The following is a 16,832-nucleotide window of genomic DNA, read 5'->3' as shown; positions in this document are numbered from 1 at the left end:
TCAAAAGTGCTTTTGTACTACCATGATGCTAATGTGTCAAAGTTCACAGGCTCAGTTCCTTACACTAATAATTCCACAAACATTTATTCTTTTAATTAATGTTTATTGAATAACTACCATAAATAATGGATACTGGAATTACAGTGACTAGAACAATTTCTATTGTCAAAAAATTTACAATCTGTAGTGTGTAGTACAAAGAATAATGCAAACATTTGAAATGATTTGGAAATAAATGCTAGGTAAGTGCAGAGTACTCTGAGAGTACAAAGGAAATACATTCTACCCTGGGTGTGGTGGGCGGGGAGAGGGTAGGTGAGTACTGCTGAGTAAGTTCTAAACAATATGAAGGAACTAGCCAGGTAAAGAAGGTGAGGAAAAGTATTGCAAACATGGGGTAGTAGAAAAGGCACGCTGTACTTTTGGAAAAGAGTAAGTGGTGCACCATTTATTATTTGAGATAAGAAATTTGACTGAAAATTAAACAGGAGCTTTGTTCATCACACAGGGAGTTTAAAGTGATGGCTAATGAGCTTGGTTATGAGAACTTGCACTCAACTATTCTAGAATATATGTATGTCTAAGGTCCAAAAATATTAAATTATGACAGGAACAGACAACAAAATCTCAGCTGTCCCTGTGTCTTGTTCTTGCATTACTTTTACCATCCTCATCTGATATAGCAGGGGGAAGAGATAAATAAACAAAGGATGGATTTAATAGTGGTGTAGTTTCAGGTCTAGACAGACTCCTTTCAAGAGACAGTAATAGGTCTCAACTTGAGAACAAGAATTGTGTCAAGTAGCATTATATGTCTTTCACTATAGTATATATAGTATGCACTATATATTTGTAGTGCATACAAAATTTAAAAATCATCTTCAACCTGTTAGAAGGCTCCATGGCCCATTTTTATTACCCTTACTTAAATTCTGATGGCAATAGAAGTGGCAAGATAGGGCAGAAATTTCTAATAGTGACCATATATCCTGTTGATAAGATGCTGAGAAAACAACAAATATAGTTTAGGTAGGAATACAAAAGAAAGTGAGAAATTTGGAAATAACTAGTAAAATTGCATATACCTTTACCATTTGATGCAGAAATCCCACCTCTAAGAATCCAGCAGCCATGAAGAGTCCCCATTAATCCTAGAACAACCAGATCAATCATTAGCCTGAATAGGAAGATTTCTAACACTTTGAAGGATACAGCAAGAACATATATGATTTTAAATAAAGGAGTATAATGATCTTATTTGCTTTTAGGAAAAATTCTTTGATAGCAGTATGGAAAAGAAATTGGAGAGGGTCAGTTTAGATCAGGGTCAACAAATTTTTTTTCTGGAAAGGGTGAGTTAGTAAATATTTTTGACTTTGTGTGACATATAGTCTCTATCCTAATTACTCAGCTGTGTTGTTGCAGCATGAAAGCTGACATATACCATAAGTAAATGGTGGGTGTAGATGTGTTCTAATAAAACTTTATTTACACAAATAAGCAGTAGTCTAGATTTTGCCCATAAGCTGTAGTTTGCCACCCCTGGGTTAGAGGAAGGGACAGCAGTTAGGACATTCCTGAAATTCCTAGGTGAGAGAGTCTGGTGGCATAAACAATAGTAGTAGCCATGGTAATGAAGAGAAATGGCACACATAAGTGGCTGAATTAAATGAGTTGGTAATTTATTGATGTGGACTATAAGGGAGAGAAGGGAACCATGGATAACAGCCAGGTTTTTTATTTGGAAAATTTAGAAGATCATTGATGCCACTAGTCAGTGCAAGGAATGCGTTAGGAATAGTTTGTTTTGACACAAAGTATGATGAAGTCCATTTTGGACAAGTCAAATTTGAAATGTCTGTGGGACAGAAAAGTGGAGCTGTTTCTAGTGGGAAAATAGGCCCATAGGTGTGTGCTCTGGAATAGATCTGAGCTGGAGAAAAAGATTGCAAATCATTTTTCTTTGAAATAATGAAACAAAATGAAAAGACAATTTACAGAATGTGAGAAAATATTTGCAAACAATGCAACTGGCAGGGGCTTAATTTCCAGAATATACAAACAGCTCCAACAACTCAATAACAAACAAAATAAACAACCCAATCAAGAAATAGGCAGAAGAACTAAACAAACATTTCTCTGATGAGGACATACAAATGGCTAATAGGCATGTGAAAAAATGCTCAATATTGCTAACTACTAGAGAAATGCAAATCAAAACTACAATGAGGTTTCACCTCTCATCAGTCAGAATGACCATTAATAAAAATTCCACAAACAATAAATGCTGGAGAGGGCGAGGAGAAAAGGGAACCTCTTACATTGTCGGTGGGAATGTAGTTTGGTGCAGTCATTATGGAAAACAGTATGAAGATTCCTCACAAAAGTAAAAATACACTCATGCTAAGATCCAGCAATCCCACTCCTGGGCATATATTTGGAAGAAACTCTAATTTGAAAAGATACATGCATCCCAGTGTTCACAACAGCACTATTTGCAATAGCCAAGACATAGAAGCAACCTAAATGTCCATTGACAGATGATTGGATAAAGAAGATGTGGTGTGCGTGTATGTATATATATATACATACACACACACACACACACACACACACACACACACACACACACACAATGGAATACTACTCAGCCATAAAAAATAATGCCATTTGCAGCAACATGGATGGACCTTAAAATTGTCATACTTAGTGAAGTAAGCCAGAAAGAGAAAGAAAAATACCATATGATATCACTCATATGGAATCTAAAAAAAAAAGACAAATGAATTTATTTACAAGACAGAAACAGAATCACAGGCATAGAAACCAAAACTGTGGTGACCAGAGGGGAAGGCAAGTGGAGGGGTAAATTGGGAGTTTGGGATTTGCAGATTAACTATATATATAAAATAGATAAACAGGAAGGTCCTACCGTATAGCATAGGGAACTATATTCAATACCTTGTAATAGCCAATAATGAAAAAGAATATAAAAAGGAATATATATGTATAACTGAATCACTATGCTGTACACTGGAAATAAACACAGCATTGTAAACCAACTATACTTCAATAAAAGAAAGAAATTAAATGGGGTTACATATGACCAGCAGGGAAAGAAAGCTTGAGTTAAGAGCATCTGTTCGTGCTTCCATAGTACCTGGTACTTCACTCAATTTAGTACTCAATTATAATTGTCTTGGCTCCATGTAATTGCGTTTTCTGTATTTACCATTAGATTGAAATCAACATAAGGAAGAAACTTTCTATGTCTTATTTACTATAATTCAATCTACAATACTAATCTCGCAGTGTTTTTGAATGAATAAATAGGAAGGGAAGTGGCAGGAAATTTAGAGTATTCTGCTCCATAAAAACAAAAAAGGAAGAGTTAACTGATTGCATCAGATGTTGTAGCTGAGAAAAGGAAGGTCAATTCTTCCCTTGATGTTAGCAATAAGGAGGTTATTAGTGACCACAGTGAGAACAGTTTTAGCTGGCAATATAGGGAATATGATTATTGTGTAAATAGGAGTGAATGGATGAAGTGAAAACTGAAGTATATATTTTAATAGAGAAAACTCTTAATAAAAGATAGAAAAGAAGGCAGTAATTAAAAGTAGGCACAAGGCTTTTTGTTGTTGTTATGGTTTATTTAATTGGTTTACTTTTTTTTCTCTTGCTTCATTTTTAAAAACAGGAGAGACATGAAAAGAGTCAATAGAGTGAAAGCAAGGGCAAGCCTTCAAGGATCCAGAGCCTAGCAGATGACTTGGCTTGAATGACAAGGCAAAGGGATGTGTTGCCTAATGAGATGATCAGGAAGGAGGCACGGATAGACTTAGATGAGGATCATTTTATGGGTGGGGAATATAATTTTTCAAATTAGGAGTCTGTTTCTTCTTATTCCTAAAGAAAAGGCAAAATTCATTTCCAAAAGGAAGGCTAAATTTTAGGAAATAAGCACTGGAAAGTACCAAAGCACACTACTGAGTTTTATTTTGAATGATGCCCAAGACTTTGTGGTAGTGATATGTTTAATATTTGAGGAATAGGTAATAGAGGCTTAGAAGTACATAGACTTAGGAGTTATTTTCGTTTTGCATTTGAATTTCATTCCTTCAGTTAGTAACTCTATGATCATGCATGGGTTATAAACTTTCTGAGTCTCAGTATCTTTTGCTGTAGTCTATCTCCCTCATTGGTTGATATGAAGGAATTAAATGAAATTACATAAATAAAGCTCTTTAGACAGCACTTGACATGTAGGAGGTGCTGTAAAGTGCTCTTCCTTCAAAATGCCTCTAGAATGAAACTTGTCTAAAGTGGATGTGGTCATGGGTGCCAGGATTATTCTGGTTTAATTTCAACTTGAACATCAGCTCTTAGTTTAAAAGATGAAAGACAATGCAGCAGGATTTCAAAAGCCCAGAAAGGTCAGCACTTGGTTTTTAAAAATCCTAGAACTATTTGAATCTAGTACTGCACGACTGAGTAAGCTCTAAGGTCTTGTGATTCACTTAAGGCAACACAGAAATTCTGAGAGACCTAAAATGTAAAAATTCTGTTTTGCAATTCTTGGAACATTCCATAAAGTCATTTCAGTTTCCTGGGAAAAGAAATATGCATGTGAACAAGAATCTTTAGCAATTGATTGCATTTATCAAAAAAAAATCTGGTTCACAGAGAAACATCCCATTATTACTAGATCATTGCACAAGTCCTCTAAATATAAGTAAGTCTGCATCTGTTACAGGGAATGAGGCAGGTTTTCCAGTGACTCTGACCTGATGGTTTTCAGTGGGCTGGATATGGTGCACAACTGTAAGTGCATCCTCCAAGTTTCCAGTTTGTCATTGACATTTTTGCCAAATACAAGATGTAATTGTGATAATTCATCAGCCTGTAACAATAGCCAGTAAACACATTATGACAATAAAAGGAAAAAATCTCACTTTTTATATCCACCCACTCAAAATAACTTGGATTTCTTGCGACCAACAGCATAACTTTATTTGGTTAAATTACAATTGTGATATAAAATTTATTTCATATAGGAGAATGTAAGATGTGATTCTGCCAAGCTGTAGTATTTTTATTTGGAGAACATGAGAGGCATCCCACATGAGTGTGAAGAGAGTGGGCTTTGGAGACCGAAGACCTGCATTAGGGTCTTGACTTTGCACTATGCTAGCACTGTGATCTTGAGCAAGAAACTTGATGCTGTTTCCAAGTACTTTGTGTCCTCATGAATTCACAAAATTGAGAAGAACGGGTTTCTTGACAATCTCAGGAAACATACTCGAAGTTTTGTGACAATCACAAAAATATGTCAGAGTACTTTGAGAAAAGTAAATGTTCCCATTTACTATTATTTGGAATGGGGTAGGAAATAATAAATTTAGAACTAATATATTAAAGGATACAATATATTCTCTCTTAGATATTATATAATCATGAATGTTAGTGATCATGATTAAAAATAGAACTTTTATATTATATTTAATAGAATTAATAAATATAAGCTTGTACCATTTTCAAAAGAAAATACTTTTTCAGAAAGTGATGGAGGATTTTAAACATTAATGGGTAATGTTTAAATAACAAATAATTTAAATAACATGTGTGCTTACATTTTACTTGGGTAAATTATATGCTAAGTACAATTAAAATTGCAGTTGAAGAAACCTAAGAAAATCTTCTTGGGTTGAATATATAACTGATAAATTCTTTTATTTCAGAAGGAGGCTTTTATAGTAATAAGGTTTTATATACCTAAATCTATTGCTATTTTTTAAACTCTTGCTTATTCTAGTTACTTATCTGCAGCTGTAGCCAAAGCTAATATTTTTTAAGTCTGAAATGCAGATGAACCTTCAGGTTGCTTCAGGGTTATAATTCCTTACACATTCCACATTGATTAGATATAGAGGGGATAAAAACATTTTGCTCATAGAGGAGACTGGACATTTTTAGCCAATCTATGAGCTAGTAGAAAATATCATTTTGCTAAGTAGGTATAATACAGCATGTATACCCTTGCCCCTTAATCCCAAAATAAAATTCATTCTGAATTCTACTTATAGAACAAACAAATGCAGAACAAGTAACACTGTTTAATATTCAAGATGGAAACCTGAGTACTTTATTTTACATGTCAAAGAAGAAAATCACAGACTAATTAAATGGTAGAAAATTACTTTGTTTTGTCATTTAAAATGTGTCCTGCAACACAATCCAGCAGACTGTCACAAGATTAGGGAGATCTATCTTCATTCTCTAAATGTAGAAGAAAGTCAGATAACATGTAACCAAATTTAAAGACAGTATTGAGCTAGAAATTAATAATGTCAAATTCCTAGATTGCAGACACAAAAGGGAAAGTAAAAGCTAAACAATGAGAATTACTTAAAGCCAAATATCCCACAATGTACTGAAATCAGATATACAAAGTATAGTCTTGAGCAGTGAGTGCTTCAGTCATGCACTAATGTTCACAAATGTAAATTCTGGCTCTTGAACTGTGGAAGATAATAGTCCTGATTTAGAATTCAGTGTGCACATGTAGCCAAGAGATAATGCTTTTGCCCAATCTATAACCAGGAGCTAACCCCAGTGCCTATTTTCCATGACAGAGGAGTCAGAAAATCTTCACCCCATAGTGCCAAGATGCTATAAGAAACAGGAACAGAGCTTACCTTTTACTCAGGGAATGGCTGGAGAAAGAATTGCTCACCCAGGGAGAAACTGAAATTATAGCCAAGACTCGTCATGCCACGCAGCAACCTCAGCTAAGTAATTAACATCAATTACCGTAAAAACCCCACCTTCCCAAAGTGAAACATGTTGGGTCTTGAAAGAGGCAATTGTAAAATCATCAATTATAGAAATACCTCCCTATTCCAGAGAACCTGTAAATCCCACTGTAAACTCTGAAGATGAGTTTAGTAAAAATGTACGATCAAGAGGACGGTAGATACAAAATGGCAGAATTCACACATGGAATAATATAGATAATAGGGACTCTGAAAGTAAATACCTACAAATTTTCATAACAATAAGTGAATGCATAGAGTTCATAAGGTAAAAGATGGACATTATGGAAAAATAGCAGGTGAGTTTGCAAAAGGATTAAAAACAAATGTACAAAAATGGAAAATATGGTCATTAAATACAGGAAACATTAAAGTACAACAGAAGAGAGAATTGGAAGGTAGGTCTGAAGAGCTGTCTCAAAATATAGCTTATATGGAAGGAAAATAAGAAAGAGAAGTTAGATTAAATAGAGAACAAAAATGTTTTGACCAATACACATTCCAAAAAGAGAGACATGGGAAAGAAGAGGCAGTATTTGAGGAAATAATGGCCCATGATACATGTCAAAAGGAATTCATGCATCCTTAGATTAAAAAAAAAAACAAACTGAGATCTGAACAAGATTAAAAAATTCAAATTACTACACTTAGATACCTCATAAAGATAGTAAATAATTGTTTCCAGGCATTCAAAAAAGAATGAATTTTTCTCCACTCATGGTCATATGATAAAAAAATACTAAAGTGTGTATTTCAGCAAGAATGAATTAGAACTTGGAAGGAAGAAATAGAATATAAGAAGAAACATAAGCAAACAAATTGGTAAAAATAGGTTTGTAAAGTAAGTAAGTATCAGAGGTGGAAAGAAAATAGTGACTGATGAACTTCTGGTTCAGAACGTGATGGGACAGCTGGTATTAAACTAGCAGTCCCTAAAACCAACTTTGCGGACATTAGCCCTCTTGACAGCCTTGCTTGTTCATCTCATGCCAAGCACAAAGACTCACTGGTGGTGGAATCAGCAATGTTTCTTGGCTGTAATAAGTTCTTGCTCATTCCTCTGGTCCAGTGTAGATCACTTTTGTTTCTATGAGGTAAAAATGGTTCTGACATAGGGAGAGAGGAAAAGCTTCCTTTCAGTACCATTTACTCCCATAGGCCTAGGGTTTCACCTCTACTGGCCTAATACCCTCTATTTTTGCTAAGCTGCATTGATGGGGCTTTGGTGGGGTGCTACATTTGGATGGGGTCCACCCTCAGTCCCACCTCTTGGTGAGAACTCTCATTGCCCACAAAACTCTGCTGAAGACAGGGCATCTCTGAAGTAGACTCCCTTGCTTGAGGTTTCTTCACAGAGCTTTTCAAGCCCATGTAAATAAACAGAAGTAAGTCAATGAAAGCAAATTTACTGCTTGACTCAACTTGGCAGTAGTCAAGCTTCAAAATCCATTGTACATTTGAGGAAATGGTGAGCCTCATACCCTTACCTACATAATCTAACCTATTGCAAAAGAAAAGGGACACCCATGGAAGGGCAGAGAAAGCTGAAATGCAATGGTGTGTGAGAAAACTAAAAGCAGTGCAGTGTTACCTTGTAGCCAGCTATATAGGATAGGGAAGGTAGAAGATGAAACTGGAGAACTAGGCAGGGACCAGATAATAGAAGGCCTCATATATTATGTAAAGCCATCTGAACTGTATTGTCTAAATAATGCAGAACCATTAAAGCAGAGAGTACACAGTCAGATCTATACTTTAGCAGGTGTCTCCAGTTATGTGTAGATTATGGATTTAAAGAGAGCATAAATAGCACATCCTAGGCAGGAGACTCTTTGCGGCACAAAGACGTATTCATTACCTGAATTAGTGCAATGAGAGTTGGGATGGTTTTTATGGAAATTACAGGATTGAGAAACATTTAATATGTAAAATAATAGCATTTAATGATTGATCAGATGTAGGATGTGGTGAAGGGAAGGAGAAGTTTAGAATGACCTCTGTGTTTCTGGCCTTGAGTATCTGGGTGCCTATGGAATACTCAAGAATAGCAGGAAGTTAAATATGTCAGTCTGAAGTCAAAGGAGAACGATCTCTGTGGACACATATTTAGTACCTTTATTACAAGACTAGATAAGATCATCCAAGAAGGACACAAAATACATGAAGAGTAGAGAGTCAAGGATGGAACTCTATCCTCAAATCTAATTCTCTAACTCTAACACAGTAGCACCTCAGCACCCCTCCATTGTTCCCTTATTATTTCTAGAATCCCCAGTGAGTGTTGCCATGCTCCGCATATTTTCTCAGGTTCTCAAGGCCACTGGTTACCTTTCAGCCAGTTGTCCATACTCCAGGCTCCGATGTCACTTGAGCTGCTTTCTTATTCAGCTGCTCCAGGAAGCTATCTTTCTGGCCCAGTTTGCTCTGCCAACGCTCAGCTCCATTTCAGAAGCCCTAAGTAGTCTTCCCCATGGAAAAGAAAGGGCTGGTCAACCTTCACAAATGGAAAAAAAATCTCAGGTTTATCAACACATACCCCAACACACATTTATTTTATTCTAAAGCTATTTAATATTGAGCACTGAAATATGAGCATTTGGACTACTTAAAAATCCGAGATCTCCTCAAAACAATGAGTACATTTTTACTGTATTTTCTGTAACCAAAGGGGCTTTCTGGCATATTTCATGAAACGAAACATTTATCCATTAAGCTGACTTGCAGCCTTTGAAATTTCTACTAAATTTGATTGAAGATACAGACATATATTATCTTCATATATCTCAAAATACATGAGTAAACAAAATAAAATTCTGGCACACTTAACACCTGGTGAGAGAATCACTGGGAGCAACAACCTTTATAAGGAGCAGATTGAGAGAAATCTCACAAAGAGATAAGTAAAGAAACAGTGAGACAGGTAGGAGAGGGACAGTGAAGAGAGAGCACCGTCAAGAAGCCAGGTTAATAGAGGGCAACTTTCAGAAAAGTAAAGAGAAAATGCCACGTAGTTTGTGTGTGCGTGTGTGTGTGTGTGAGAGAGAGAGAGATGGCTGGTGAGAGGAGGGCAGGAGTAACAAGGAATGAAAGGGAATCTTTCACTTCACTTCTGTGCAATATGACTACAAGAGTAATGGAATGGAGGCAATTCCATTTGCTAAGTATCTTCTCCTGTCAGAAACTTTGTTCTCACTCCAGGTTGGGTCATTCTCTCATGTCTGAAGGCCTGAGAAGACTTCAGAGGAACTCCAGAAGAACTAAACACCAAGAATGAAATAAAACTCTAAAAGAGAACATTTGGCTAGATTTTAGTTACAAGTTAACTTAAATTTAGGAAAAAAATATTTGGAAATTATCCTTCATATTCAAATAATAAAGCACAATATTTGGGTTTATATGTTAAGACTTTTGAACCATGACTTATTTGCTACAATTCGATATTTCTTCAAGTAGAAATTTGTATACCCATAATGAAGTTTTCATCATCTCAGTAATTTATGAATCTAATCATGATTGTTCCTCAATGAAATATATCGACCTGTTGAGTACAGCAGGATAAATTTACAAACTAGTTTGATTGTCTTGTCAAATCTTGACTGCTTTTTAAAAAATTAATAAGCTTCATTTTTTAGAACAGTTTTAGGTTCACAGCAAAACTGAGAAGTACAGAATTCAAACATACTCACATCCCTTCCCACACTTAACTTCCCCCACTATAGAGCTCCCACACCAGAATAATATATTTGTTACAATTTAACATACATGGACAAATTATTATCACCCAAAGCCCATAGTTTTTATTAGAGGCCATTCTTGGTGTTGTACCTCCTATGAGTGTTAACAAATGTATAATGACAGGTTTCCACCACTGCAGTAACGTACAGAATAGATTCACTGCCTTAAAACTCCTCTGTATTCCGCCTATTCACCCCTTCCTCGTCCCTAACCTTTGGTAACCAGTGAGCTTTTAAATGTCTCTGTATATTGCATTTTATAGGCTGTCAAAGAGTTGCAGTTATGCAGTATGTACCCTTTTCAGATTGACTTCTTTCACTTAGTAATACGCATTTAAGTTTCCTCCAGGTCTTTTCATGGCTTGATGGCTTATTTCTCTTTAGTGCTGAATAATATTCCATTGTGTGGATGTACCACAGTTTATTTATCCTTTTATTGTTTGAAGGGCATCTTGGTTGTTTCCAAGATTTGTCAGTCATATAGAAAGCTGCTATAAATATCCCTGTGCAGGTTTTTGTATGGACGTAAGTTTCTAATTCATTTGAGTGAATACTGAGGTGCATGATTGCTAGATCATGTGATAAGAGTATGTTTAGTTTTGCTAAAAACTTCCAAACTATCTTCCAAAGTGATTGTACCATTTTATATTCCCACCAGCAAAGAGTAAGACTTTCTGTTGCTCCACATTCTCACCAGCATTTGGTTTTGTCAGTGTTTTAAACTTTGACCGTTCTAATAGGTGTATAGTGGTATCTCATTTTAATTTGCAGTTCCTTGATGCTATATGATGTTGAACTTCCTTTCATATGCTTATTTCCCATCTGTATATCTTCTTTTCTCTTGACCACTTTTGAAGTATCAATTAATAAGTCAATCTATTTAAATGAGATCTTTGAGGTTTTCACTTAAGATTGAGTATCAGACATATTTCATTAAAATTGCAGTCACTATAATAACAATTCATTGTTGCTATCTTAGCCTTCAATATCCTCAAAATCGAGAATATTTAATATCCTCCAAAATATAAAGGGTTATATGAATCATTATTTTTATCTCTGTATCTCTGTCCATCCTAGGTTGTTTAATGAGAAGCCCTTCCTTTTTATTTAGGAAAAAGTTAATGTAGGAAGAAAGTTCAAAATACTACCAGATCTGGCTTTCTATCATATTCTCCTCAATAGAGCTGTGGAGGTGATGAGCAAAAATGTTCTGGATAACTGGCTAATTGGTTAGCTATTCATTTTAAAAGGTAATTTATTAAATATATTTATTGAGGGGGAATTTATATTCATAGAAAGAAACCCTGTAGAATACTCATTTCATATATTCCTGGAAAGGATTGTTGAACTTGGCAAATATTTGCTATTTTTTTTCTTTCTGATACTAACATGCATCCCTGCATCAGCCAAAGGCACTGAATGGTTAGACACTCCACTTGGTACCTGAATTTATGTGTTTAAAACTATGTTTCCAGTTTCAATGTTTTAAATTAAATTAGGAATACAATGGGTAAAGTTTATTTCTCATTTCTAATTTGATTTAACTGTTTGTGGTGATAATAATAATAATATTCACCATGGCATTACTTTCAAAGAAAATAACTCCTCAAGTTCTTCCCATATTTCTCCAAAAGAAAAATCCCATAGATCCACATTACAGATTCAGTATAAAGTTCATCCTCAGCTCTGTCATTCATTAAAATACACATCTCATTTTTCAAAGTTGCATTTCATGAACAAATTTAACTTGTTTAAGAGCATGCCCAATTCTATCATACACAGTCATTCTGTAGTATAGTCAATTTACATTTAAACATAAATCAATTTTAAGAGGATAACTAAAATTTCACTGTCATTAGAGGCAGATGGAAATTGAGGCAATTGAATCAAGGAGAAAGGAGACATTGATCTTGTGGCTGCACCATCCCTTGTCTCCAATAACCCTTCTAACCCTGTTCCATTGGCTTTGAATAATCAAGCTTCAGGAGCACGAGATAATCTTGATTGAAATAAAGCCATTTAAATTGAATTATGGCAGTATTTACTCAGTGCCTATTAAGAATACTAGGAATGAATGGGTATAGATTTGTTTATTCCCGCAAAAATACTTATTGAATATTGAGGAAACTATGCAAATTCACTGGTGGAAGATCACCAGTGATTAAAATGGGAAAGGATCCCTGTCTTGAACAAGTGCATCAGGTTTCCATCAAAGGAGCAGAACCACTAAGAGCGATATAGAGTAAGGGACTCAGTTTAGAGATTCAATCATGCGTGGACTCCTTAACAAACTCCCACCCTTATCTGTTTCTCACTGCCTGTAAACTGGGTTACATGTTGACCTGAGGAAGATGTTGGTACTATTGGCCATGGAGATGCACAAGTACCTGGCTCAGGACTTGAAAAGTTGAAGGCCTGGCTGCTACCTCATATTAAGAAGATGAGCCAACAGATCAGCAACAACTCGAGTAGGAACAGCTACAACCGTGCTTGCTCCTATACTGATTTCCAGAGAGAAAATTACTTCTTTACTTCTGTATTATATATCTTACACAAATTTTTCTGGTGGCCACTTTAATCTAGACACACTCAGGGAAGGTGATTCTGGGAAATATGTTTCCAGCTTAGTTAGTGTCCCCGAGTACAAAGACACTACAGTGATTATGTCGTTTGGGTGAGATGTTAATCACATAAGCACATAGACATGTAAAAGTATGACTGGTACAAGCATAATGGAAAAGAGGTTCAAAGTGCTTTGAGATAAAAGGAGTTGACTAGTCAGGGAAGTTTTTTTTTTCCTAAGCTTGAATTCTCAACTGAAAGAGAAGAAAGCTTTTACTAAGCAAACTTAGAGATGAAGAAGCTTCTCAAAAAGTGAGAAGAGCAGGTGCAAATGTCTAGTGAGAGGGTCCATAGCACCTGTCTGAATCTATAGGTGGAATTTAATCTGGACTTTCAACTATTAAGTCCTAAATCTATATATAGCTATATAACTACATTTAGTATATAACCAAATACAGTCACAGACATCTGTACATGAGACATAATTATAGATAAATACTTAAAAGATTGAAACCATTCAATTTCTAGACATAGAAAGGTAGATACATAGTACATACAATGAAAACAGCTCATCAGCTCATTTTCTAAATGTGTGTTATTTTAATTCAAGGTTATTTGTCAGTCCTTAACCTTTAGAAGCTTAAAATCAATCAAAAATAAGTCCATCAGAACAAAATAAATATATAATTATAAATTATTTCAATTCATTCATTTAAAATTATTTATTGCATGTCTATAAAGCCCCAGATTATTGTAGCCAGAGCTGAAATTGAGATATATTAAAATGTATATATAGGCAAATTGACTAAATTGAGAGTTTCAGCAGAAGGATGTATAGAAATAAACAACTATACTACAGTGAAGATATGTATAAAATGCCATTAGCATAGGAGTGGGTTTATCAGCAAGGGAGTAATATAGGAGTGATTTAAAGAACAAATCGTTTAGCAGCTGGACAAGCATTAAAGGAGTTTCAAGACAAGTTGAAAAAGTACTGAGAAGTGAACGACCACATCTATTGAGTCCAGAGTACTCTGCGCAGCCTGATTCCGTTTGAATAACAAGAGGGAATGGAGAGAGGTGTGCGCAGGGAGAGGACAGGATCAGATAGGAAAAGTTTATATATATGTTGAAAAATTAAAACTGTTCTAGAACTAAGAATGGATAATAAATTTTGACCAGGAAAAATAAATGATTAAAAAAACTAAACTAATACTGAAGATAGATTGAAGATAGACAATACCAGTCTAGCAACATTCCTCCCCGGGTTCCTTCTTGATTTCTTACTCTCTAGTCTAATCCTATTTAAAAAAAAAAAAAAAAAAAAAAAAAGTTGAATTGTCTTCCTGCCTCCCTCTCTCATTTTTCTAATCACCTCAGTTAAAGGCCACCTAGGCTAATTTGTGAGTATTAATATGTCTCGAATGTGTAGTATATAGGTCTAGTCCTCTTCATTTATTCAGTAAGTTAAGTATCTACACTGTGTTCAGCCTAACGCCAGGTAACAATATGGAAGAGAAAATTGAAAAAAATAGGAAGAAATAAAAGAAATAAGCAATAATATGAAGGGAAAATTAACTTAGATAACCAGTGGGGGGGATTTTTAATATGTAACCTTCAGGATGAAAAAGAGAGAGTCATGAGAGAAGTGAGGAAGATGGTATTCCAGAATGGGAAAAAAATGCATAGATATCTCATTCCAGGAACTAGAAGAATAATAGTACAGGTTATGAATTTAGGCAGGGCTTGAAAGTCAGCTAAAGAGTAAATCTAAGTAACTCAGTTGTACATGATTTTTAAAGTATCCCTGAAAGGTCATGAAAAAAATATGAAATACACTTTATATGTCCAGTTCAGGATCCTTTCTCTTACAGTAGATTGAACAAAGATCCAAAATTGTAAACAAAATAGAGCTAAATCAATAAGAGAGTTAAAAATTAGACTGTAAGTTTTCAAATAATATTCTGTGTTAGGTACAAGAGACAAAATGAATGGGGCCCTTTCTGTCTTTTATAACGAGGCTTATGCCTAAAATTGTTAAAGAAAATTGCTAGATGCTCTCCAAAATTTGGACATTTTTTCAATGAGCCTCGGAAAGTGAGCCAAAATTAAAACCAATTATGGGCCTTCTAAAAAAACTACTGACTCACAATAAAAATAAGAGCAAAATTCCTCTGATCTCTTAGAATTGAGAGCCAGTGGAGAGACATAGGTGGATGTTACAAACAGAAGGATTACTGGAAGAAACAACTATCCACACATGCTAAGAAACAGAAGGGTGGTTATTCAAACTCTGCTCAGTAATTTCACTCAAAGGAACCATATTTTAAATATAAAGACTCAGTTGATAGAACAAAGGATAAAAATAAAGATTATTGGGAAAAAATAGTGCAGAAATAGACCAACACATAGAGTCTATTGAGTTTTTTCCAAAAGATGCCAAGACAATTGAAAGAGAAAGGATACTCTTTTTAACAAATGGTTCCAGAACAATTGAGTATCCATATGGAAAAAAGTATACTTCAACTCTCACTTCACAGCCTACACGAAAATTAGTTCAAAGTAGGTCACATTTCTAGGTGTAATAATTAAAACACTAAAACTTCAAGAAGAAAACATAGGAGAAAATATTCATGACAATGGAATAAGCAAAAATTTAGATCAGATTACTAAATATGTAAGAAAAACTTTGTAAATTGTACTTCATCAAAATGAATAATTTCTCTTCTTTTAAAGATACTGTTAAGAAAATGAGAATTCATACCATCAGAGGAAAAGAACTTGTATCAAGAATATATTTTAAAAATCATACTACTTACATATGACTATGTATAAAGATATATAAAGAACTCTTACAGTTGATTTAAAAGGTAAATAGCCCAAAATTTTTTAAAGAAGGTAAGTTATTTGAACAGGAACTTCACAAAAGAAGCCAAACAAATAGCCAAAATGAAAAGAAGCTTAATATCATTAATCAAGGAGTGACTAAAAGTACAATGAAATGCCACTATACACATTCTCACATGCAACACTTATATAGAGTCAATAATTCCTCTGGATGTAGCCCCAAAATGGCTTTCCTTTTTTGTTCCCTCATTTCTGATTCTTCACAGATGGTAAAAAAATGAAAGGAAAAAGAATTTTTAATTCCTGGCAGAAGGCATGTTTACTCTGAATTTTAAACTGTAGGTATTTATATAATTATTTTAATAATATGGAAAGTCTCATTTACTTATTTGATGAAAACAACCAATTTTATTATTCTCATTGAAATTATTTGATTTCTTTAGACAGAAACTCAGTCCTTACTGAGTTCTTCTACAGCAAGCTGGATATATATTGTTTTAATTTCTATTTTTAGTTAATTGTTTTGAAAAATGCTACACCAAAATATTTGTAATGATTATAGCTAATTTCTAATTGTTCAGTGAAGATGAATATATATATTAATTTTTAAAATAAAAACTAGTCAAATTAAGGAATCTATGCAATAGTAATTATGTGGAAGCTGTCTGCAGTTTGTACTGAAATTTTATTTTCTTTGCTAGAATTCTGCTGCCATCTGCTGGTCACTACATCCTGTATTGGGAAGATGGAATCCATAGGTACTGTGACTCCTTGCAAATACCAAGAGACACAGAATTTTCCCCATCAGTTGACCTCAATTCTATGATGTATCTGTCCACTAAAGGAGAAACATGAATCCATATAGAGTTTGAAT

Source organism: Camelus dromedarius, chromosome 1 (genome assembly GCF_036321535.1).
Source record: "Camelus dromedarius isolate mCamDro1 chromosome 1, mCamDro1.pat, whole genome shotgun sequence".
Classification (NCBI taxonomy): Eukaryota; Metazoa; Chordata; class Mammalia; order Artiodactyla; family Camelidae; genus Camelus; species Camelus dromedarius.
This window is presented reverse-complemented; position numbering follows the sequence as displayed.